Here is a 27,113-nt window from a genome sequence, read left to right as displayed (position 1 = left end):
TTTTCGTTGCAAGAGTGATCCACCCTAGCTCTTCAGCCTTGTCAAGAATTTGATCCAAATTGCGAGATATCTCATTTGTAGGGTCTTGTGGGAGTTTAAGATAAACTTCACCGTCTAAGACATGCTCATTTCCTTTCATGGTATAGAATTCCGAGTCCATGATGACCAAGCCTCCCCCTTTGTCCGCCTTTTGAATGACTATATCTTTATTGTTACGCAGAGATCGCAATGCACTCTGTTCTGCTCGTGTCAAGTTTTGCAGTTTACTTTTGTATTGAATTTTAGTCATGTCTGCCTTAACCAGAGTTTCGAATAAATCCAGGCTTTTGTGCGAAACGGGAGCCACGGACAGAACTTTTACAAAAAAAGACCAAAGTAATGAACAAGAGAATGGTATTTGTCTCGAAGTACTCTACTGCGACAAGGGAAATAAAAAGAACTATAATCAAAAGATGGGAAATCTTAGAAATGGAAAGTGATTTCGGACATCTCTATGAACAAAAACCTCTTTTTGCATATGCGAGATCGAGAAACCTAAAAGAATTATTGAGTAGACAGGATGACATGGTACTCAACACAGTAACTTCCAAGGGCACAACTAAGTGCTTCAATTGCAAAAACTGCAACAATATAATCCCTGGCAACACGTTATCTCACCCTAGAACAGGAGAAAAGATAAGTTTAAGACATTCGGCAAACTGCAATGCTGAACATGTGGTGTACTCCATAAAATGCCCGTGCGGACTACTGTATGTCGGCAAAACCGACAGAAAATTGAAAATACGCCTGGCCGAACATAAAAGCAGAATTCGGAATAAAAGCATAACATCTCCATTAGCAAGACACTGGATAGAAATGGGACATACCATAGCACAAATCCGATTCCAAATAATTGAGCAAATTCCACAACGATTGGGTTTTGACAATGCCAAAATTCTCCTTAGGAGAGAAACCTTTTGGATTCGCAGATTGCAGACTTTGATCCCAGATGGGCTAAATGATAAATTAGAAATGTTATGCTTCCTATAAACGATAATTCGAACTCTATGACATGTAGCTGATTCCTCGAAGGTGTTAACTAACATAGTGCTTGTCACAATAGGTTGCGAATGAGGGCATATAACTTACTACAGACTGTATATTTGATTGTTTTGATTTCAAATGTGTTTTGCATTCTGTAAAAAAGGGACAACCATGCTAATATGCAAACCTGTTTTCCTTGGGATTTAAAACTCTTGTTAGGATCTTTTTGTTTTATATCTTTCCACCTTTTTCTTCTATTTAGCAAATGAACACGATTTCCACTCGCATACTGACTCAAAGGCTATTACACAATACACACTCGCTGAGTTTTACACTTAGCGCTTCGGAATACTATCCCGCTTACACATGGCCGCCACCAGTTTGCGATGCAGTCCCTCTTTAATGTCGGGTTTATTCAACCAAAATAGTAAAAGGACTCGCAACACCGTTACTTTATCGGTATACGCATTGAGGGAAGACGCCGAAACGCCGCTCTTGCACTCCCGGTAAGAAAAACCCTGCACATGCCTCTACCATATGAAGGCTGTTAACAGCAAACCGAATATTAATTTCGGCAAATGTTTACTTATTTTTCCCAGCACGGGAGGACGCCGATTTAAAGCGAGACCATGAGACGCTGATCAAAGGCTCGCAGGTAAACTCCAACCCCAACTGAATATCGGTAATAGCATAAAATAAACCCTACTGTTAAAGTGAGGCCATAAACAACAGTTATTTATTTACTTCTATAGATCCCAGAAATCTCAGAGTTAAGTTGAAAGAACTGCAGGTGAGCTCCGTGCTTTTACCGTTTTACACCAAACTAACATCGTAAGTTGTACTATTCTGCCTAAATCTGATAGGCAGTATGCAAAAATAATGCTTAGTATTTTAATTTCCAATTATTTGCAGATAGATCTTCCTTAACCCGGAATCAAGGTAATTTTCTAAGCACAATCAGTTGCTTAGTGCTTTTCCACGTTTGTATTACGTTACTTACTCGTCCATTAATTTATTTAGATACTTCTAAACCTCATAATAAACGCAACTATGCTACAACCGGTTACCTAGGTAAGAGAATTTTGCATTATTTTAGATAACACAGTACATATCCCCTTAAGCATCGAGACTAATTAGGTGTCCTTTTCCTCTCTTCTTTCCTTTCCATAGACCCCCGACGAAGGGGTGTAAACCCCGAAATGCATTGGGTTGTACAAATAACTGTGTTGTGTACTGATTGATTTATCAATTGTGTATGAGAAATTCATATTGATTACTTATTGTTTATGTATAAATTGTGTTGATGCAAATAATTTTTTCACTACATTTGTGATAAAACAAAATGAAGACATACGTAAGACAAATTGTTTCATTCTGAAAATTTTTATTTAGTAGTGCGCACTAGAGTCCTGGTGATCTAGCGATCCCAGGCCATATTCATTGTTCTATAGTTGTATCGAAGACTGAAGAGCTGATAAACAGATGGAAACACCCCCCCTCTCCTTGATGGGCAGGACTGCCCTGATACAAATGGTTATATTGTCCAAACTGCTATGCATCAATTTTACAACGTGCCAGTTGTACTAACCCAGACATTGTTTTAGATGCCACATGACCTCTGTGACATGGGCAGGAGATCAACCTAGGGTCCGTTGGGAAATATTCACCTTACCCCATGAGCAGGGTGGTCTTTCTGCACCGGATTGTGAGATCTATTAAAACAGCGCTCTGGGGCATTTCACGCACTATTGGCTGCACCCCCCACCATTTATGACCCACTTCGCGATAGAGCATGACACATCATGCCCCTTCCCTGTCTGTGCTGTGATTGGGCCACAACCCAAATATAACCGAGCTGAGACTGATCCAGTCGCCTGCACTCAGTTAGCTTGAGATAGCCTATGTAAACGATCAGTACACCGCACAATATACTATACTTACCACAAAAGGATTGCTACTCTGCAGACTTGGGGGATAAACAAAATGGGCAATTCCTGGAGTCCCTGACTGCAGATACTAGTGAAATTGTTCTGCATTGGGTGTGCCGCTTGCCAGTTGCACAGTATCAGTGCGGCCTCCTGGCAGATTCTGACTGTTGACGATGTACAGCTCCAGATGTAGACTTTAGTCACCTTGCCTGGCACTGCCCAATGGGTAACAGATTCTGGGTAGAGGTATTGAAACTCCTCTCCACAGTGGCTGATTCAGCAATTGCGAAAAAAGAGTCAACACTGATTGGCATTTGGCTTGGTCTGAACTGGACAGGCTTGGGGAGCAAAAAAACAATGAATTCAGGCGGAGATCACTGTACTGGGGGGACTGTTTGACATTGTTCTGCATTCTGTCCATTAAATGTTCTTTTTGTATTTGTCACCCCGAGTGGGACGGGTATACCCAGACGTGGGTCCTGGGCTCTCCATACCACTGGAGTCAAGGTAGCCTGGCTGATGAGGGATGATACCCCGAAAACGGTCCCAGGATGCTTGTTTCCAGTCCAGGGAGGACTTGGCCTGGCAGTTCAGGCTGAGCTGTTCCCATGAGGCACAGGGTCAAGGCTGATCTGCATATGGCTCAGTCTGAAATGAAGAGGCATGGGGTGCGAAACAACTATGGATTTAGGACCAGATCTCTGTACTAGGGTAAATGTATGACATTGTGTAGCATCCTGCCCGTCAATTGTTGTTTTTGCATCCTTCCAGAAGCTGGCACTCTTGGGGTGCACCATCAATGTACAACACAGTGTGCAGCAATGTGTGTCCGTGGCCAACCTACAGGTGAAAGGGTGGGTGGCTTGGGTATGGAGACAGGACAAAAGTCCTACTGTTAGAAAATGGCTAAATGACATGAGATACTGTAATGAGCAGCTGGAGTTCTATTACTCCACCATACTTCATGCTAACAAACGGAAAGATATCTGGGGCTCTTTGCATTCATATCTGTTGTGAGGGGCAGTATCAATGTATGGAGGCTCCATGGGTGGCATGGGACGTGTGCGTTAAGTCTTACGAGAGCCCAGGAAATGCCAGTTAACGCATGTTGATCTCCTGAATGTAGCCAAATTTGTTTATGAGTGTCTAACTGAGATAGAGTCTCCCCTCATGTTTACTTATGTAGCCGAAAACATGCCTTAAGGTTGCCAAAGGTGTTTGATATAACAAGGGTGGGCAAAACAATTGTCTACTGCATGTAATCTAATGTGCCATTTGATATGCCTTTATTTTACTTGTTTGTTCGAGTTGTGAAAATCAAATTTAAAAAAAAAATAACTTGTTTCATCTTCTTTAGAACCCTCTTGAGTTCCAATGTGACATGGTTAATAAACAGATTTAAGGGCCTCCAAGATTTGTTAATAAAACAAATAGATTGGCCAAAAACGTTCAAAGGGCCTTTTGCTGGGCAAACCCATATCCCAACCAGCTGTTTCTTGTGTAGTTTTCACCTAAGCGTTCTCAATTCATTGTGTTCACATTGCTATAATAACAAAAAATGGATCCCTTTCTGCCAAATTGTGGTCAGGAACTGAGCAAATCTATTTAGTTTGTTTACTTGAAAAAATCTTGTACATCTCATATCCTTGCGACCGACATTAACAAAATACATTTCGGCGAAGAGCAGAAAGGATCCTGACATTACATCTTCCTCTTCATTCTCATTCAGCTTGTAAAGAACATCTCCATTTTGTAGCACTGACTTGGATAATGTGACATTCAGTACGCAGTGCAAGTTGACCTGACAAAACAGCTACAGGGAAACCATTCATACCTAGGACAGTGCTTGCACCAGTGGAGGTAGCATTCCACTTGGACAATCAGTTTGTCCTGAAGCCTCATCACAAAATTCAAATGTTATTCCAAAATTGGCAGAGACTCCTGGTAATCTTGTGTCACAGAGCAGGCTGGGACCACAGAATCTAATCCCAATCCTTAAGAACCCTTATTTAACTAGACATAGCGGAGGGGATACAACTTTTTTCACATGGAGAACTGAGCACAAACTTGGCAAGGTGTGTTTATTGATTATAAATCTAAACAAGTAAGGCGTAATCATTTGGGGTATATGCTCATTACTTGTGGACATTGCCAGATGTGCTCAGTGCTGCTGCTTAATGGAGGAACGGTCTAACATGAAAGGGGTCTATGAGGGCCTTTATATAACTTTTGGAGAATCGGACCATGTGCCAAGCGTGAGCGGGGTGATGCCCTTTTCAAAAGCCGCTCAGTGTTTCATGGCCAACACTGCAACGGTACCCGACTTTCATTCCGCTGGACTGATCCCCAGGACAAGACCTCACCTCCCCCTGCATAATTAATTCTGCTGTATAGAGCTTCTGTCCACCAAAGACAATCACAGAAAAAACATTGTTTATGCACATAGCTCTTAAGGCAGCAGAGGAGTGTGTGTGTGTGTGTGTGTGTGGGGGGGGGGGGGTTGGAGGGGGAGGGTTTGGGATAGGCGGGGAGGCTGAAGTACAAGCTGCACATACCTAACTGGACCTGTAGTAATGGATGGGATATCTACCTCCATAACACTCAATATGGGGATTAAGTTTCCCATGATCACCTGTTAGTCGCAATCAGATGCTTGGACATTCTCAGTCTGTGTGTTCCCTCAGAGGCAGGGCCAGAAACCGCTTCACAACCATTTAAATCGGCGTAACATACAATCAAGAGTGTAAGCAAGCATGATCCCCAGTGCATTGCACCCTGGAGAGATTTGGGGTTCACTTCACATATAACTAACCAGTCGCGCTAACCTGCGTTGATTTTGTACCATGGGCCACATTGTAATATTGTGGGGAGGTGAGAAGTGGGTTGATAAGGGGATGCCGCCCGCAGCCTGAGCTGCTCAAGGAGCCTATTGATGGACGGTGACTGGACTATTGACTCGCCAGCTGTTGCAACCACATTGGCTTTGAGACGTTTGTTACGTAACCTGTTGAAGTATCGGATTACTGCTAATGCCTCACCATATTGCATATGTTGCCTTTGACAAAATCGGAAAATTAAACAATAAAGAAAATTAAACCTGAGCTCATGAATGATACCAGAGACAAAAAAAACCTGAGCTCATGAATGATACCAGAGACAAAAAAAACCTGAGCTCATGAATGATACCAGAGACAAAGAACACTAGACTACACATAGTCATTTTCTTAGAAGTCTTAGAAAGGAAGCTAAGTAGTGTGCATTTCTGGAAGATGGCCAAGGGTGCTGAGAATGGGAAAGAGCCATGAAACCAGTATTATCAGTCATGGTTCCTTACCATTCTCAACGCCTGAGTAAATTCCACAATAGAGAGAATAAGAAAGAGAAGAGAAGCATCATCAAGCAGCTTAGACCTACAACAGGTTGCAAATAACGTAATGGACAAACAGAGAATCCCATTGAAAGAAGCCTTGAGGACATCAGGTCAGCAGAAGACATAAGGGGTGGCACAAAGCAACAGAGTTGTAGTCTCTGGCAGCAATACCCTTGTATGTTATGTTATTTGCATTTTAATGCGCACATTTTTATTTGCATTACAATGCCACCGAAGCCTCATTTCTCGTGGTGGAGTGTGCTTAGTCAAGATAGAAAATAGGCCCCATGCAGACTGCAGCAAGCAGTTGGGGGATGTTTTAAAAATGTAGGAAAGCAAAAAATCCTTATTGAGATGCAAATCTGCCAGCACAACTAAACGGGTGAGTTCGTTAAACCACCTTGTCCCAATGGAACACAACATAGATCCCTGAAGTGCATGGGATTACAGCACACTCATTCGCCCGGCTCATGCTATGGCCCTCAGGAAGGCAGTCTAGCAAGAAATGTGCTTAATTTCACAGGAAACTATTTGACTGAATATTTTATGCATCAGTCTGATAAAGACCAGGTTGACAGAGCAGACCGTGCAAGAGACAGAGAGGCTTGGGCTGCTGACTTTCAATGAACTCTGGCTGTGGGGAAGAATTCCTAGGTCTCTTAAGGTCCTCCCCAATGACTACTAGGTAAGTCTTGCATGTGAACAGATGCAGTGTTGATCTGGCCAGATATCACAAGTCGGTGAAGCCTTTTCCATCAAGCAAGTGAGATGGTAGGTTCTCTGTGGCAAGACTCTATTTGCTCTAGCAGAGAACGTTCTTGAAGATGCAGCACATCCACAGTTTCTGCAGGGAGACCAAGGTAGGTTAATGCAACCTTTTCAGGGAGTAGGCTATCTAGTTTAACAATGGTAGGAAATGCTAAAGCACTCTTCGTGTATCCATGGATAAAGTTGCTCCTCCTCCTCTTGTGTAGAAGGAGCAGGTCAAAAAACCCAAGGTTGCTCCCTAGCTTCCACACACCATTTGTGCTTTTGGCGGCTCAATGCAAACTTGAATACTCTTATGAGACCCAACAGACTGACCTACAGGACCCAGGTATCCAGGTCCTCTGGCCCTCTAGGAGGGAACTGATTATCCTTGAAGCTCAGGTGAGTGTCACAAATGTCAATGGCTGGGTATTTCAACACCTCAACAACAAATCAAGGACAACCTGTTGAACCTACCAATTGGGATGAAAGTGGAAACACTGGATTGTCTGTTTGTCTTGGTGTACTGTACACTTAGAAGACCAGCAGAAATCAAGTATGGAAGTACTGAGAAAAGCTGGGGATAATATTTGTGTATCTGGTTTTGGTGCGGCACACGTTGGAGCTGCAGGGCACTCGTGGAACTTGGCATGAGTACCACCTCTATGCCAAACACACTCTGAGAAGCCTCTGGAACTCTAAGGTAGTCGAGGTCTTGTAAAATAAATAATCCACCATGTGACTGATGGGCACGGTCTTCTCCTGATGAGGAAAGGTTTTCACTAGGTTCATCTTCCAGAATTGCCCCAAATAAAACGAATCCTTATAGAAGGCATCAGGGTAGATGCAAAGAACCCACAGTTGAATATGGTCCGGGCTAGAGCACACTTTGCTTCCTTCCTGCATGCTGCTCTGATTATGCAAATATTCAAGTAGGGATAGCACAGGACTTGGCAGCCACGAGAAGAGGAAACTAATGAAAATACAAGGGGTCATGTTCAGAAAAAAAGATTAACATCCTCCACTGGTATTGTAGAGTTCTGGCCGTGATTCATCATGTGCTGCTAAGACAAGCATGTGGAAGGAAAATGCTACTTACCAGTATGCATCTGTTCTTGGCATGTAGAGCTGAAGAGTTGCACGCACACTGTGCATAGATCGCCCCTAGTGTTGGGCCCGGATCTTTGCAGTTTGTTTTTGTCCTGAAAAGTTATTTGGAAGTCACAAGATAGGTGACTCCTCCTTTGGACCATATTGCGCATGGCCACCGGCTCCATCTCCAGATTGTTTTTCGCCGTTAAGGAAATGATGGAGCTTTGCAAGAAAAAGTAGGATGCCCATGTAAGCTGAATCTAATTAAGATAATACTGGAACAGACAAGGGTAGTTGGGGAGGCGGGTGGGCGTGTGCAACTCTGCAGCTCTACATGCCAAGAACACATGCATACTGGTAAGTAGCATTTTCTGTTCGAGGCATATGAGCTGCAGATTGCACACTGTGCATAGATTATATAGCAGTACCCACTCTTAGCGGCGACCACCCCTATCTGTTGCAGTAGTTTGAAATAGTGTTTTGAGAACAGCTTGGCCCACATTAGCTTGTTGTTTTGTTTGCACATCTACACAACAGTGTTTTGTGAATGTGTGTGGTGTAGACCATGCAGCTGCTCTGCATATGTCATCTAGGTGAATGTTCCCTAAAAATGCCATAGAAGCCCCTATCTTCCTTGTAGAATGGGCTTTAGGAGGAACAGATAGCTTACGTTTAGCTTTGTTGTAGCAAATTTGTACGCATTTTACAATCCATCTAGCTAACCCAGATTATGAAATAGGGTTGCCTTTGTGTGGTGGTGAGAAAGACACAAAGAGTTGTTTGGTCTTACGAAAGGGTTGTGTTCTTTCAATGTAGTATAGCAATGCTCTTTTGACATCTAGGGTATGAAGAGCTCTTTCTGCTACTGTTTAGAGCTGCGAGAAGAAAACTGGCAGTTCCACAGATTGATTGAGGTGGAAGGGAGATATGACTTTGGGAAGAAATTTTGGATTGGTACAGAGAACAACCTTGTTGCGATGCATTTGCAAAAAGGGTTCTTGTATGGTTAGAGCTTGTAATTCACTAACTCTCCGTAACGAAGTAGTAGCCACTAGGAACGCAACCTTCCATGTTAAGAACTGTAGTTCACATTTATGTAATGGTTCAAAGGGAGGTCCCATTAGTCTAGTGAGAACAATGTTTAAGTTCAACACAGGTGAGGGTGGTTCTCTGGGAGGAATTATTCTTTTTAAGCCTTCCATGAAAGCGTTAATGGCAGGCACTCTGAACAGAGATAGATGCTGCCTGTTTTGAAAATATGCTGCTATAGCAGCGAGATGCAGCCTAATAGAAGTGTAGGCTAGGTTACATATTTGGAGGTGTAGTAAGTATCCTAAGATGTGTTGAATAGACACGTCTAGAGGATTAATATTGTTGTTGTGACAATATATTACAAAGCGTTTCCACTTGGCTGCATAGCATGCTCTAGTGGTTGGACGTCTAGCTTCTTTAATGACATTCATGCAGTCTGGAGGAAGGATAAGATATCTGAACTCTAGGACTTCAGGAGCCAGATCGCAAGGTTGAGCTGAGCTGGGCCCGGATGCCTGATCTCTCCACGGTTCTGTGTTAAAAGGTGTGGAGACAGTATAGTTTTTGGTGTGGTACTACAGACAGTTGTTGTAGTGTGGTGTACCACGGCTGTCTGGCCCACGTTGGAGCAACTAGGATGAGGGTTAGAGAATGCTGCTGTAGTTTGCATACTACTAGTGGCATGAGTGGTAGAGGTGGAAAAGAGTATGCAAATCTGCCAGAACAGTTCATCCATATCGCATAGCCTTTGGACAGTGGGTGTGGATACCTGGTGGCGAAGCTTGGGCATTTGGCGTTTTCATGGGTGGCAAAGAGGTCTATTTGAGGTTGTCCCCACATCTGAAAGAATGGTTGAAGAACTTGCGGATGAAGTTCCCTCTCGTGGATCTGTTGTGTTTGACGACGGAACAGATCTGCCATAGTATTTTGTACTCCTGGAACATGTTGGGCTAGTAGGAATATGTTTTGAGGTATAACCCACCGCCAAATGTTCTGTGCCAGTTGAGAGAGTTGCAGGGAGTGTGTTCCGCCCTGTTTTTATATGTAATACATGGCTGTCATGTCTGTGCGGACTAACACAGCTTTGTTTGATACATGTTTTTGAAAAGATTTCAGTGCTAAGAATATGGCAAGTAACTCCAGATGATTGATATGGAGTAGTTTCTGTTGTGGTGTCCACCTGCCTTGCATGGTATGTTGCAATAGGTGGGCTCCCCAGCCGGAGAGCGATGAGTCTGCTGTCAAGACTATCTGAGGAACTGGCTCTAGAAACCGTCGTCCTTTGGAAAGGTTTTTGGTGTTTCACCACTGCAGAGAGTGATGAGTTCGACCGTCCACCAACACTAGGTCTGTTAATTGGCCTTGAGCCTAGTTCCATTGACGTGCTAAGCACTCTTGGAGAGGACGAATTTGTAGTCTTGCATGAGGTACTATAAAAATGCAAGAGGCCATCATCCCTATGAGCTGCATGAACACTCGTGCTGGCAGGGAGTGTTGCGGTTGAAACTTTGTGAGAAAAAGCTTGCGTGCTGGCTATCCTTACTGGAGTGGGATAAGCTAGCACTTTAGAGGTATTTATTGTGGCACCGAAGTATTGTTGTATCTTGGATGGCTGTAGCTGGGACTTGGTGTGGTTTATTGTGAACCCCAAGTTGAGCAGCAGTTGAATAGTGGCATGCGTGTGTTGCACACACTGATTGTATGAGCTGGCTTTTATGAGCCAGTCGTCGAGCTATGGGAAGACGTGGATGTGCTGTCTTCGTAAGTGTGCTGCCACTACGGCTAGGCACTTGGTGAATACTCTTCGTGCTGTTGTGACTCCAAATGGGAGTACTTTGAATTGATAGTGCTGTCCGTCTATCACAAATCTTTAGATATTTCCTGTGAGATTTGTGAATGAGACTGTGGAAGCATGCGTCTTTGAGGTCTAGAGTAGCCAGGAAGTAGTCTTGTAACAAGAGAGGAAGGACTTGCTGGGGTGTGACCATGTGAAAATGGTCTGCTGTATGTATATGTTTAGAGGTCTGAGGTCTAGAATAGGCCTTAGAGAGCCATCCTCTTTTGGGATAAGAAAGTATAGGGAGTAAACTCCCTTGTTTTGTTGGAGCAGAGGAACTGGTTCTATTGCATTTTTTTGTAGCAAGGATATTACTTCTTGCTTTAGCAGTGATAGATGCTCTTGTGACTTTGGGCGCTGTTTGGGTGGGATGTTTGGGGGGGTAGACGTTAGTTCTAGACAGTAACCTGATAGCATAATTTGTCACACCCACCTGTCTGATGTGATGTTGATCCAGGCAGGAAGGAATTGTTGTAGTCTTCCCCCCACAGGAGTGGAATGGTGGGGGGAAGTGGAGGGAAGTCATTGGGTAGGGGTGGAGGCAGAGCGGGAGTTGTTGGTTTTGCCTCTGCCTTTGTTATTCTTGCCCCTATAACCCCCTCTTTGGTAGCCCTTAGTGAATGTAGATTGGTTAGGGGCTTCATAGGACGTGGACGGACTATTGGAGGAGTAGCCTCTTGTGTTGCCTCTATATAATGAGCGACGAAAAGAACGTCTAGGAGCCTGTGATTGCAGGGCTCCCATAGATTTGACTGTGTCCGTATCTTTTTCATTTTTTCTAAAGACACATCTACATTAGGGCCAAATAGGTGGTTGCTCATCAATTGGCTGTTTTAAGATGGAATTTTTACTTCAGGTTTGAAACCAGAAATGTGTAGCCAAGCATGCCTACGGAGAAGGACGGTGGTGTGTATTGCCCTTGAGGCGGTATCTGCGGCATCTAGGGCACAACGAATGCAAGTGTTGGTGATGTTTTTACCTTCCTGTATGAGTTCATTGGCCCTATTTTTTATTTGTCTGGCAGATGTTGCATGATGGATTCTAGTTCATCATAGTGTGCTCTGTCATATCTCGCCAATAACGCTTGAGTATTGGCGATGCGCCATATGTTAGCTGCTTGTGAGGATGAGCGCTTATCAGAGGCGCCAAGGAGTTTAGATTCCTTATCTGGTGGTGGAGCTTTGTATTTCTTCTCAATGCGAGGGTTGAGGACTCGAGCCCTGAGAGGATCTTTAAACACCTCTGTTGCGTGCTTAATGACTCCTTTAAGCATTGGTAAAATGGCGATGGACCTTTATGTAGTATCAAAAGTGTCTAATAAAAAATCTTCTTCCACAGCATCTGTGTGCAGATCAACCCCATGGTATTGTGCCGCTCTCTGGACTAATAGGTTAAAACCTATAGTGTCTTCTGGTGGGGAGGGCCATGAGGGATACACATCGTCTTGCGGGGCGTAAGGGACATCAGGGGTGTTAAAATCGTCCCATGGGTTAGGTGATTGGTGGGGACTATCTGTCCTTACTGGGTTATGTGCCCCCGTGTGATCAGAGTATGTATCTGCTATATCATCTGGCTCAGTGGATGGTGCAGGTAAATAGTGTGGTGGAGGAGTTTTAGGTGGAGGAGGAGGTGGAGAAGGGATTCTTAATGGGGAAGCTGCAATGTCTCTCTTCTTCTTGGGAGGAGGAGGAGGAGTTGCACGCTTTTCTCGTGGTCTCTTCTTAGAGCTAAGAGTTAGTTGGCCGGTCTTAGGATCCCTTACAAGAGCCTTTTGAGTGGGATCTGGTGTAAAAAGTTCTCCTGAGGGAGATAGATCCCTCGGTGTCGAAGGTTTCGGTTCTGAAGGCTTTTTTGGCACTGACTCGGCAGCAGGCCTAGGGTTTTTCGGCTGGGAGCCGTGAGGTTTTGAAATGTCTTTAACTGGAACATGTTTTTTAGGTTCCGGTTGTTTTTTCGGTTACGAAGAATGTGGGTCGGGACCTTTAGGCAGTTTTTTGCTCGGCTCCGAGTGCGGTTTCAACTTCGATGAGCCAGTGCCAGCCTTCAGTGCCGGTTGCTTGGGTATGGGAGCAGCTGGCGTGGATGAGGAAGATGGCTTCTTTTTAGGTGTCGGTGTAAGTTCGACGCCGGGAGTAGGCTGGCTCGAGCCCGAGCCGCCTGGAGTCTTAATAGGCTTCTTTGCCAAGCCCGAAGGCAGGGTATGGGAAGCAATCTCTCGGTGTGCACCCATGCCCAAAGGTGAGGGTGTGACCAAAGCCTTTTTAAAGGGTGTCGAAGAAGGGTCGGGGTCGGCGGTCTTACTTACGACCCGTTGCGCTGGAGTGAGGTCTTCGACATCTGAGTCCTCGGCATCAGAGTAGCTGGCACCTTCTTCGACTTGTTGGTGTTCTGGCATGTCGACTCCTTCTCCGAAGATGTCATCTGGAATCAGAGCTGACTAGCGAGCCATTGTTCTTCGAGCTCGCCGGTCCCGAATAGTTTTCTTGGAGCGGAAAGAGGCACAAGCGGAACAGTCTCTGGCTTCGTGCTCCAGTGAGAGGCAAAGGTTGCACACCTCATGTAGATCGGTGTGGGGAAACTTCGATCCACATTGAGGACACCTCTTGAATGGCGTCCTTTCCATGAGCCAGAGAGTGAGGCCTAGTTAGCCCCGAAGGCCTTCGTCGACGACCGGAATCGAAGACTTCAAAGTGGAGAAGGATCGCGCTGGTAGGGGACACGATAAAAAAAATACCGTCGAAATGGTGAGGATTGCGTGCCGAAGAAACCGATTCCAAACTGGAACGCTGGAAACACATCAGAGCCTGGTGGCGGACAAAAAACAATCTGGAGATGGAGCCGATACCCATGCGCAATATGGTCCAAAGGAGGAGTCACCTATCTCGTGACTTCCAAACAACTTTTCAGGACAAAAACAAACTACAAACATCCGGGCCCAACACTAGGTGGCGATCTATGCACTGTGTACAATCTGCAGCTCATATGCCTCGAACATAATCTTCCAAGTCAGTCCACAGTGGCAGTCATTTTCAACAGCTGCCAGGGCTTGAGCCAACGCTGCCATTCAGAACGTCTGACTGGGGAGCAAATACATCAGGTCACACAGATCTAAATGGGGAAAAGTCTTCGAACCATTTTTCATTATAAGAAAATAGAATTGCCCGCTCACTTTAAGGGTCCTAAGATAATACTTGCACTATAACTCCTCAAAGACACTTCCCAGTCACCTGCATAACCTTCTAGTCCTAGTATGCAAACTACAACCAAATTGGCCTGGCTGGAACCAGTAGAGCAAGAGGATCCAGGTCAGTGGTAATGGTTTTTATTGATCACAGTGGAAAGAAAGCTTCATTCCACTGGACTAGTGCGGGCATGCTAAGATGACACACAAGACAGCAGGAGATCCCTGGGGAAGTGGCTGAACACCTTGGTATCTTCTACAGACATGGGAATGGGCTTGTTCCTTTCTATGAATCATCTCCTTCAGGACTCTTCATTGAAGATTGGAGTACAGGAAATACCTTTCTGGCACATTGAGCGAAAGGATGCTCTGGTCCAAAAGACTAAAAAGCCTTTGCTCACAGTAAGGGACTGTGGTGTTGGCAGAGTCATGGATCCAGAGAGGGATGAAAAGTAACTATAAACTCTGGCTTTACCGCTGATCCTACCCCTGAACAGTGAAAAGACATTACCAGAAGCAGCCTTGGAGAAGAAAAAGTGGGAGTGGAGAAAAACAACACTGATGGAAGCAGCAGGAACAGGATGCCAAATACAATGTGCATTACAGCTTTGGTCGACTAGCCAGTTCCTCCTGGGGTCGCCAATATAACCAGCACGTAGGGGAAATAGAAATAGCAAAACAATTTAGAATTTGAGATCTTACTGTCTTTTGAAAGGATACAGCTGCAAGGAGTGTGGAAAATACCTGAATAAAATGGGACAGGAGGGAGAAGAGAAGTTGGAACAAAATGTTAGGTGCAAAGAACATTTTCAAGAGCAACAAGACAAGCTGCCAGGCAAAGAGCAACTATTGTTAGTGTCTAAAAATACTGACAGTTCTCGTTGTGACCGGTAGCACAAGAAATCAAGTTAAAAAGTAATAGTGTCATACGGGTACCATACCAATCTACCTCAAAACCCATTTCCTCCTGCTCATCCATTACAGCTCGTTCTTTCTTTAGACATGGACGAGTCAAAAGAGATATGCTTGCTTCCCTGGTGAGTAACCACCCGGTAGCTCTTGCACGCATTCATTACTCACGTGTGGTCCCATTTGTATGGCACGCGGCACAACTGTGCTAGTTTTGAATTGCTAGAGTAACTTGCTCATGGAGGAACAGAAAAATATTGTTAATCTTTTTTTGAGAGAGTTCAATATATTTTTACTCTGTCTAGGTGAGAGGAAGGAGCTTTGCCTTCAAGGGAAGCAGCCATCAGAAACATCTGAACACGTGCTTCCAAAAAAGATAGATTGTTCCGGTCTTTGGAAGCCCTATAGATATAGTCCAATAACTATATTTACATACCAAGGTATGAATGTGGTTTCCTCCAGAGACATAAGATTGCTTCAGGACTTGTTGACCCAGCAGCCTTACTTGGATTTGGTAGAGGGTCTATTCTGCCATCAGATCACAATTATCATCATTCTCCAGTGAGTGCCAGGCCTGCAATGCACAACTCTTCAGCTCTTTGGCAAGTAAGAAAACAAGTTCCTTACCTGTAACTGTAGTTCTCCAGTATTGGAAGCTTTCATAGATTCACATGCCTGTATTATTCTCCGTCGTCGAAAAGGGAGTCTACGGTACATAAAAAAGCAATATATAGTCATAAAGCAACTGAAAAGAGGCGGAGGCCCATTTTCCTTTTGCAACCCATAGCCTTTGTTATGTAAAAAGGGCCCAGACTTTTCCCTGAACCAATCAGCTGTCCTCACCCTCTAGAACACTCCTGAGAGAACCTCTTGCCCCTCAGATTTTCGCGCACTTGTGCATAATAAACACTTGCCATGCTGAATCCGAGGTGAGCCTCTCAGGGGAGGAGGGTGGGTGCATGTGAATCTATGAAAGCTTCCAATACTGGAGAACTACAGTTACAGGTAAGTAACTTGTTTTCTTACTCCAGTATTGGAACTTTCATAGATTCACATGCCTGTATTAGAATAGTGAGCACTTATATCACAAAGCACATTTGCTTCTTACATTCCAACCGTATGCAATACAATTTGTACAGTACAAATCTCAGTACAATATCATAAATGTGACTTTGTGCACAAGATAGAAGGATGGAGGGATGTAAAGAAGGCTCACCGTTACTGGATGATGTTTCTCAGCCCCGCATCTCCCACCGCTGCTTCGGTTTCTGTAGCTGCTTCCAAGCAGTAGTGCCTGGTAAAAGAGTGCGTGGATGACCAGGTCGCTGCTCTGCAGATGTCATGTATAGACACTCCTGCAAATAACGCTGTGGACGTGGCCACAGCTCTTGTCGAATGTGCACGAACCCTTGTGTGCAGAGGTTTTCCCGCAGCTTGATGACAGTAAGTTTAGTGAAGTAGTGTGGCTCACTGGTTAGAGGCGGCAGACCCGAGAGCAGCGGACGGCCCGGGACCAGGGTTCGATTCCCGGCGCGGCAGGTTTCTGGACCAGGGTCAGCGGACTCGATAATTCTCTCGCCTCGGTGCCCACTCTGATCAGCGATCACACTCGGCAACTCTGGGCATTAGCTTGCCTCATCTTCACTAACGGCCCCACCAGACCGCCGGGGATGCCTGGTCTCACCCTGGAGATACCCATTAAGGGACCATATCTCAGGGAAACCAGGAAGGGTTTCGCAGCGGTCGAAGCGCCTTGGGACCCTACGGGTAAGTAGTGCGCTATATAAATGCCTATACATACATACATACAGTAAGTAATAGCACTGGAAATCCATCTGGAAATCCCACGTTTTGATAAAGGGAAACCTTTTCTTGGTGCACTGAAAGCAACAAAGAGTTGTGAAGATTTCCTAAATTTTTTTGTCTCTTTGAGATAAAACTTGAGACATCTTTGGACATCTAATGAATGCAAAGTTCTTTCTGCTGCTGTAAAAGGTTGAGGAAAGAAAAGTTTTAACACCAATGGTTCATTCAAATGAAAGTCAGTCGGAACTTTAGGAATAAATCTCAGATTCGTTTTTATAACCATTGTGTCTTCTTTGAACTGTAAAAATGGGTCTCGAATTGTGAGAGCCTGAAGTTCTCGTACCCTCCTGGCTGGAGTGAGGGCGATAAGAAGCGCCACCTTCCAAGATAAAAATTTTACGTTCGCTCTGTGAATAGGCTCGAAGGGTTGTTTCATTAATTGAGACTATACCACATTGAGATTCCAGCTCGGTGGTGGTGGTTGTATTGGAGGGAAAACCCTGAACAATCCCTTGCAACTGCTTTATAATTCTTGCTGACCACAAGGACGGCCCTGATGTAGATCTCCTGTATCGAGATAAAGCCGCCAAAGGCACTCTTAGAGAAGCATGAGCTAATCCGGATTTGGCAAGTTGCAAGATGTATGGTATAATCTCATGAGGTGCCGCTGTCAGAGGATGGGTACCATTTCTTTGACACCAAAGACAAAACCTCTTCCACTTCATTCTATAGGTTTTGTTTGTGCTGTCCGCTCTTGCTTTTGAGAGGATGCTTCTGCACTCCTGTGAGATATTCAGATGTTGGAACTCACAGTGTTTAGGAGAAAGGCTGCTAATTGCAAGGATTTCGGGTCCGGATGGGGCACTTGTCCCTGGGACATTGTGAGAAGTGATGGAATCGGCTGGAGGCGAATTGGCTGCGTTTCCAAAAGCAGCAGGAGCTCCGCAAACCAGTGTTGTCTCGGCCACCACGGAGCTATTAGTATCAGTCTGCACTGTTCTTTCTTTGTTTTTCTCAACACTCTTGGGAGGAGGGGAATTGGGTTAAAAGCGTAGGCAAAGACGTCGGACCATGCTATTGAAAACGCATTCCCCCAAGATTCCCTTTGGGGAAGCCAGCTTGCGACATAACGGCATTTTTTGTTCTCCTTTGTGGCGAAGAGGTCCACAGTTGGTTTTCCCCATGTCCGAAAAATGCTGTCCAGGACTCCCTGGTCCAACTCCCACTCGTGGCAGGAAGTTTTGAGCCTGCTGAGAGTATCTGCTGTGGTATTTTTGTCCCCTGGCAGGTGTTCTGCCGATAGTGATATTCCTTGTTGTAAAGCCCATTCCCATATGTTCTGCGCTTCCTTTGAAAGGGAGAGAGATCTTGTGCCTCCCTGTTTGTTCAGGTAGTGCATCGCAGTTGTGTTGTCTGTTCTTATCAACACTGATGAATCCCTGATTCGTGATAGAAAGGCCAGTAGCGCGAGGCGCACAGCCCTGAGTTCCAGCAAGTTTATGTGTAGTTGCCTCTCCTGTAACTTCCATCGACCGCTGACCTGAAGGTCCTGCAGAAATGCTCCCCATCCTTCTAGGGATGCGTCCGTTGTCACCACTAATGGGGCTGAGTTGGTGAGGAATGTAAGTCCTTGAGAGTCATTTTTCCGATGTGTCCACCACTCCGCTGCCTGCAGTATGTCCGGGGTTACTTCCACTACATCCTAGAATGATCCCTGAGCTTGACGCCATTGGAGGTCGAGCTGCTCCTGTAATGGCCCATTCGTAATCTGCAATGAGGCACAAGGGGGATGCAAGATGACATTATCCCCAGCAATGATTTGTATCTTCGTACTGAAAGATACTTTATTTCAGAAACTTTTGGAAGTGAGACACTATCTTCTTTTGTATTTCTTCGGAAGGGGACGCCATGTTTTCCTGGGTATCCAAGATTGTTCCTAGAAAAGTGATCTGTTTTCTTGGATGAAGGGATGACTTCTTCACCTTTAGAGTCAATCCTAGTTTGTTGAACAAATCCATGCACGCCCTCGTTGAGCTTCTGGCGAGTGCTGCTGTTGGTGCCTTGACTAACCAGTCGTCTAGGTAAGGAAATACCTAATGCTTCTGCCTCCTTAGAAAAGCCGCCACTGGAGCTAGACATTTCGTGAATACTCTTGGGGCTGATTTGAGGCCAAAAGGTAGGACTCTGAATTGGTAATGCTCTTCGGCTACCAAAAATCGCAGGTATTTCCTGTGTGCAGGATGAATCAGGACGTTAAAGTATGCTTCCTGTAAGTCTAAGGTGGTCATATGATCCCCCGGGTTTAAAAGTAGAAGGATGTCCTGAAGAGAGATCATCCGGAACGATTGTTTTTTGAGATAGGTGTTTAGGGATCTGAGATCCAGAATTGGACGCCATTGCAAGATATTTTTCTTGATCAGAATAAATCGGGATTAGAATCCCTCTCCTTTTTGGGAATTTGGAACCGGTTCTATTGCTCCCTTTCGGAGCATTGTCAGAATCTCCTACCGGATTTGATGTAAATGATCTATTCTGTGATGCATCGGTGGCGTACGAAGGGGTGTTTGGAGAAATTCTAGAGTATGGCCGAATTAAATAATGTTGAGGACCATTCGGTCAGTGGTTATTTCCTGCCAATTTTGAAGAAAACGGATAATCTTTCCACCCAGGAAAACATATGTCCGAGTTTCCGGTGTTTCTGGTATCAGTAACCTGTCATTGGCGTCGGGCATTGTCTTTGCCCTGACAACCTCCTCTACCTTTAGGAGTAGACTTGGAATATCCTCCTGATTGTCGCTGCGAATACTGCTGACGGTAGGGTTGAGAAGTGGAAGTACAGGAAGAGTACCTCCCTTGCTGATAACCTCCTCTGTATAAAGTTTGGCCTCTACCTTTAGAGCCATGAAAAGGAACTTTTCTATACTGTAGAGTTCCTAAGGCTTTAGCAGTATCAGCATCCTTCTTGATACTCTGCAACGCGTCATCCATGTGTTTGCCGAACAATTCTTCGCCATTGAAGGGCAGATCCAATATCTTATTTTGGACTTCCGGCCTGAATGCTGTAGCCCTTAACCATCATTGTCTGCGCAACACCGCGGCTCCTCCCAGAGACCTGAAAGCTGTTGTTGCTATATCGATAGCGCAGTCTATGACTTCTGCTGAAGTCCTCTCTCCTTCTTGAAGAATTTTTCTGGCCTCCTGCTTCTCTGCATCCGGAACGTGATCAATAAAAGGTGACATGTCACACCACATCTGCCAGTCGTACATTCTTTGGATAGCAAGTGCATTCGTCGCTCTCACCAATAGTGCTGACATAGAGGAGAATCTCTTCCCCGCGTTGTCCAGCCTTCTTCCTTCCCTATCCGGGGGCGCCGTAATTGGAGCTGACGGGTTCCTTGATTTTTGTTGCGCTGCTTGTGTGATCACTGAGTCCGGTTTCGGGTGACCCAAAAGGCAAGCAGGTGCGTCCACCGGCGTCGCCTCCCGCCCTCCTGGTCTACTTAAGCGCTGCGATAACGCACGCGCGCTGACTGATAGCTAGTCTCTTACCCCTGAGGCGGAAGTCGGGGGATCTGTACTGTGTTTAATACTGCTTTTAAATCGTGTGCATTATTTTCTGTTGCCATTATTTCCAACTTGGATTCTTTTTAAAATCACAGACCCCTTTGTCAAATAATCACCGCTTTACCACGCTCCACGCAGCAGAATACGTGCTGACGCGGGCGCCATACTGGAGGTAGGAAGGGTGGCGGTCCAGTAGCTGGACGCCTCCCACCCTCCTCAGGACTGGATAAATGCAGACATCCACCCCGTCCGCGCAGCGGGCGGGCGCAGCGGGCGCGCCGGCGGCGCGCCGGAGGCGCGCCAGAGGCAAGCCCGTCTGCGCCCGTCCGTGCCGGACACGCGCCCAGCGCCATACCCCCTGTGTCTTTTGACATCGAAAGGACTACGTACTCTTCGGATGAAATACGTATGTTGAATCCAGGTCAATTGACGACTTGTAGCCAGCATAACCCAGAGGATCTCTCAGATCAAACTGAAATTGGGTGTAGGAACTGTAAATCCACCATCCCCCTTATTAATAACAAAGGCAAACATCGGACTGATGGCACCGCCAAACATACTACTATCCTCATTTCTCTCATCAACGCTCGCTCTCTGGCTAGACACAGGCAGGATATCGCTGATCTAATTGTGGACCATGCAATAGATATCCTCTTCATAACTGAAACATGGATGGATGACACATCAGAGCCCGACCTTCAGGTAGCAGTACCAGACGGCTTTAAGGTGTATAGGCGGGACAGACAGGGGGGAAAAAGAGGAGGAGGACTGGCAATTATTACTCGGGATATCTTCCCAGTCAGAATTTCCCCGGCACCATCTCCTGCATGTGAGGCGTTACACTTTGTCATCAATCTAAACGCTTCACATAACCTTAAGGGAGTGCTCATCTATAGACCACCAGGACCTCGCGCAGAATTTCTTTCCTCCTTTACCTCTTGGATGGAACCTCTAGCCATTGAGGACTCTTTTATGGCATTAGGAGACATACATTTCCATCTAGACAAAACTGATGAGGCTGATACACAAGCCCTACTAGCAGAATGTCACACACTGGGTCTAAAACAGCACATAAAAGCACCAACTCATGATGCTGGACACACCTTGGATGCCATTTTCTCCAACATTAGTGAGTTGGAGGTATCCAAAATACTGCCTCTCACATGGACAGATCACCATGCCATTTTATGTCATCTATTGATTAAACGAATTAACCCCTCTAAACAGATTCCTAGTCAAAATAAATTCAGAGTATGGAAGGACATCGACTACGAAACCTTCAGGATGTCCTTGTCTAACACTCGCCCGGATACTCAGTCAGACCCCACTGAAGCAGTGGGGCAGTTTCTTAATTGGATAGGTGGTGGTGTTGCTCTTGCAGTTCTAAGATCTTTTGCCTGCTCAATAATTCCATCTCTGCCTATTCCTGGCTGCGAATCCCTCGCCTTTTCCATTGCACTCTCCCCGCATCAATCTTTTACCGGGCTTCTTGTTTATAGACCTCCGGGTTTGCGGGGTTCCTTCTTTGAGGACCTTCAATCTGTTATCACTTCTCTTTGCTTGAAGGTGGAAAATTGCATAATGTTAGGGGATTTTAACATCCATATGGACGTTGAGTTGGACAGTGAAGCAGTAAAAATCAAGGACATTACTGCTCCTCTTGGTTTAATTCCTTACATCTCTAGTGCAACGCATAACAAGGGTCACACGCTTGATCAAGTGTTCTCCACTTTTCCCCTTATTATGTCCCAGCCCACCCCTGTTCTCTGGTCTGACCACACTTTGATCAGTTTTTTGATCCAGGGCAGAAGTAAAACTACATATACTAACCCAGACCACCTCAGGCACCCCAGAAGACCCCTACATAAAATTACTCCTGAGAATCTGGCTCAAACGCTTCAGGATTATCCCTGTATCCTATCCGGCCATCTGGAGAGGGACCTTGAAACCTTCCAGGAATGGTTAACGGATAGGCTTGATGATCTCGCGCCTCTTTCCTCCCCTTCTTCATCCGTCAAGCGTAGCTCGGCCCCTTGGTTTTCTAAATCACTTGCTCTAGCACGGCGTAACTGTAAGGTAGCCGAAAGACTCTGGCGGAAGCATTATGATCAAGAAACTAAGTCTGCCTATAAACTAGCTATTAAATCTTACCACTCTGATATTCTTGAGGCCAAAAAGAACTATTTTTCAGATAGAATCGAGTCTGCGGCAAATTCCAGTAAAGAAATTTTTACCATTGTCAAAGAATTTACCTCTCCTAAATCTAGCATAGTCCAGCATAAGTTCTCCGAACTCTGGGTTAAGGAGATGGCCATGTTCTTTAACACTAAAATCAAATTGATTCAAGAATCCTTTCCACCTGCTGCCCCAATTGCATTAATGCTTGAATCCAATTTGACGTCCGTATCTCCTGATTCCTGCCCTACTCTATCGGAGTTTCCTCCTTTACTGGAATCTAATTCTCTGGATCTTTTACTCAAAATTAAATCTGGCTCCCCGCTTGACCCTTGTCCGGCGAGCTTTTTAGCCAGGAATGCCATGACTCTGAATCCCATAATCTTTCCCGTTCTGAACCTTTCTTTGTCCTGCGGCACGGTTCCACCAGCCTGGAAGAAGGCAATGGTCGTTCCCCTTTTAAAAAAACCAGGCCTCGATCCAGAGATACATGCTAACTATAGGCCCATATCTCTCCTGCCCACTCTGGCTAAGATCGTCGAGAAGCACGTTCACCTCGTGTTGTCTTCCTTCCTTGAAGACCATGGGTTACTCCACTCTACCCAATCTGGCTTCCGCTCCAATTTGAGCACTGAGACCGCTCTTTTGGAAGTTAGCGAAGCCATTAAGGAAGTTCTCGACGCAGGCGGAAGAGCAATGCTGGTGATGTTGGACTTGTCGGCGGCCTTCGACACCGTCCCGCATGAGGCCCTCTTGAGAAGACTTCACAAGATCGGTCTCAGAGGGACGGTGTTGAGTTGGCTGAGATCTTTCCTAGCGGGTCGCCGACAAGTGGTCTGGGCCCCCCCGTACTCCGCCGAAGTTCCGCCCATGGATGTCGGAGTTCCACAAGGGTCGGTGCTGAGCCCGACCCTTTTTAACATCTTCATGACTCCATTGGCGGTGCTGGCGGAGTCAATGGGTGCCCAGATCATATCATACGCTGATGACACCCAGCTACTCTTCACCTGCAAGAAGGGCATGGAGTTTGACGGGGAGAGCATCCGTGGTTGCCTTGGGGCTGTCTTCAACTGGTTTCAGCGAAGCAGCCTCAAATGCAACCCTGATAAATCTGAGGTGCTCTTCTTCGGATGTCAGGCAGAGCCGCCCTGGCAGGAATGGTGGCCAGTGAGCATGTCCCCCCCTTCCTCCTCTTCTTCGGTCGCTAAAAACTTGGGGGTCAAAATTGATAACACCCTCGCTTTGAAAACACAGATCACAGGTCTCACAGGTACCTGTTTTGGTCTGCTAAAAATGATTCGTAAATTCCTTCCTATGCTCCCTGTTGCCCATAGGAAGATGACAGTACAAGCTCTGATTTGCTCCAGGCTTGATTATTCAAATATCCTCTACCTGGGCTTGCCGGATTATCTCTTGCACAAGCTCCAGGTTGTTCAAAACTCTGCGGCTAGAGCCATCTTCGGCCTACCCCGGCATGCCAGAGCATCTGAGTTGCTCGCCTCCCTGCATTGGCTTCCGATTAAAAAGCGAATCACATTCAAAGCTCTTACACTGGCCCATAAGGCACTTCATCTGGTAGGGGCCTTCTACATTCGGAAACGGCTCTCCTTTTACAAGCCCACCAGATCTCTCCGGTCCGAAAATCTCGGCTTGGCAATGGTGCCTCCCATTAAGAAAGCCAGAATTGGTGGACGTTCCTTTAAACATCTTGCCCCCAAACTATGGAACTCCCTTCCCGTTGATCTCCGCCACATCCCCAATTTGTTTGCCTTTAGAAAGGCCCTGAAAACGTGGCTTTTTAATCAATAATACTGTTATGTCTGTTATCCTTCTCTTTTTTCAGTAATGGGTCAGAAAGCGCCGGGACACTCCTTGGAGTAGCCGTGCGCTATATAAGTCACCCATTAACATAACATAACATAGGGAATGCGGTGGAAACGCATGCTCCACTAAAAACCATATCGAAAAACAGGAAAGTGCCTTCAGCGCCGTGGTACTCAGAGACCCTAAGAAAGCAAAAACAGATCTGCAGGAACCAGGAAAGAACCTGGCGCAAGACATATGACAACATAAGCAAAGCCAAGTATAAAGACGAACTAACCATCTACAAAAAAATGATTCAGGAGGAAAAAAAAAACTACTTTGAGCAGCAAATTAACAAATCAAAAAACTCAAGTCGACAATTGTTTGAAGTAGTCAAGACTCTGGCAGGGAAAGCGGTAGACTTGAGCCCCCCCCCACTCTCAGGAATTCTGCAATAATCTAGCAGGTTTCTTTTTTTCAAAAGTAAACGACATATATTCGGAATTTTCGGCCACATCACCGAATACTAACATACAACCTAAACAACCAAGAAATAACCCGAACTGCTCGTTCACTAGATTCAGGGATGTGACGAATCAGGAAATAAAAGATCTCATGAGACAGGTAAAAACAGGCTCACCCCTAGATCCTTGCCCCCCTAAAATTTTCACTCCAGTAATTGATGTGGTCAGTGAAACTATCACTCCTATTTGCAACGCCATGTTCCAATCTGGGATCTTCCCAGATAAGTTAAAAAACACTCTACTGAAACCCCTCCTCAAAAAACCTGGTCTAGACAAAACAACCCTTAAAAACTACAGACCAATCGCCAGTCTGCCTTTCCTGGCCAAAATAGTAGAGAAAGCAATGAACAGCCAACTAGCTGAATATATTGAACAAAATAACCTCCTGGACGAGTCACAGTTTGGGTTCCGCAAACTTCACGGAACAGAGACTGCTCTCATAAAGGCTGCCGATGACATCAGAGCCATCAGGGACCAAGGAGGAACAGCGATACTGGTTCTGCTGGATCTCTCAGCGGCCTTCGACACGGTCAATCACGCTGTCCTGATTGACCGCGTCGAAGAAATGGGCATTTGCGCAAGGGCAAAAGAGCTTTTGGCTTCATTTCTGTCCAATAGAACGCAAGCAGTGACCCTGGGCGCATTTCAATCTACTGAGCTCGCCCTTCCATGTGGCGTTCCGCAAGGCTCATCCCTAAGTCCGACACTCTTTAACATCTATGTGTCGGACTTAGCGAGGGTAATTAAGAACTACCGGATGAGCCTTACCTCATACGCCGACGACACCCAATTGGTGATCGCAATTAAGAAAGATGGTGAGGAGGTAGCTGTCAGATTCCAAGAAGGCATGATGGCCATCAAGGAATGGATGTCTGAGAACTGTTTACGCCTCAACTCAGACAAGACTGAGGTAATGATTTTTGGAAAACTTTCACCACAGTGGTCCACCTCTTGGTGGCCGACACCACTCGGAGCCCCTCCAGAACCCGTGCAAAAGGTTAGGAATTTAGGAATCTTGTTCGACGACAATATCAATTTTTCCAGCCATGCCAATCAGGTTGCGTTGTCCGCTTTTTATAAGCTTAAGATCATTAGGAAAATCCTGCCCTATCTTCCTGAGAGTACTGGGAAAACAGTGGTGAGTTCCTTAGTACTCTCATCACTTGATTACTGTAACGGACTGTTCGTAAATGCTCAGGCACGGGTGGTGGCCAAACTGCAGCTAATTCAAAACGCTGCAGCAAGGCTACTAGCTGGCATTCCCAAGTTTCAGTCCACCAAAAATGCGATAAGGAACTACCACTGGCTAACGGTGAAAAATCGTATTAGATTCAAGACCTTGTGTCTCACATATAAAGCTCTGAAAGGTCTTGGACCAGCATTTCTCAAACAGAAACTCCTCCACTACCAACCGAAAAGATCCCTACGATCAGAACAGAGACATCTACTGGTAGTGCCACGCACCAGTACGGTCACATGGGGCGACAGATGTTTTACCAACTCTGCAGCCAGACTCTGGAACACGCTTCCAAAGGAAATAAAATTGGCACCCTCCCTTCTTCAATTCAGAAAATTGATAAAAACTTGGTTATTTGACCAATAATCTGATCAGGCCAACTCTTCCTAAATTAGACACATGCTTAATCTGAGACCGCTAGCTAAGTCATAGCGCCAAGACACCCACGGGTATACGCTGCGCTTTATAAATTTTTAAAATAAATAAATAAATAAATAAATATTTCTTATCTAGTCTTGCTAGCACTGGTGTCACTGTCGCTGGCAATTCCATCACCTTCAAACCTTCCTCCCAAATATGAGTCACAATCGGTAAAGATCTCAATGATTTCCGAAGGCTGTCTTGAAAGTCATAAAAGAAACATTCGGTTTTATCTTCTGTCATGGTAAGAGAGAATCTTTTAGTGGCTCTTTCCATTAAGTTATGAAACCCCCCAATGTCTTCAGGTGGGGAATCGACAGGTTTAGGTGAAGGCGATGACGGTGAAGGAATGAGGTAGTCATCCCACTCTTTGCTAGGATCCCTAATCTCGCCATCAGTTGTGTCAGGATCTCTCTGAGGTCTTGGTGGTGGAGACTTGGGTAGAGGCTCTGACACGATCTCTCG

At 45.5% G+C, this 27,113-nt stretch overlaps 1 protein-coding gene across 4 annotated transcripts in view; it reads right to left on the bottom strand.

The window, feature by feature from the left end:
• The window catches only part of DTNB (dystrobrevin beta), a 1,293,049-nt gene that overhangs the window by 881,598 nt on the left and 384,338 nt on the right, over nucleotides 1–27,113 (bottom strand). The gene's annotated exons all lie outside the window — the stretch shown is intronic.

This window comes from Lissotriton vulgaris, chromosome 6, assembly GCF_964263255.1.
Source record: "Lissotriton vulgaris chromosome 6, aLisVul1.2, whole genome shotgun sequence".
Lineage (NCBI taxonomy): Eukaryota > Metazoa > Chordata > Amphibia > Caudata > Salamandridae > Lissotriton > Lissotriton vulgaris.
Note: the sequence above shows the minus strand (reverse complement) of the source record. Positions and strands in the feature narration are given on the sequence as shown.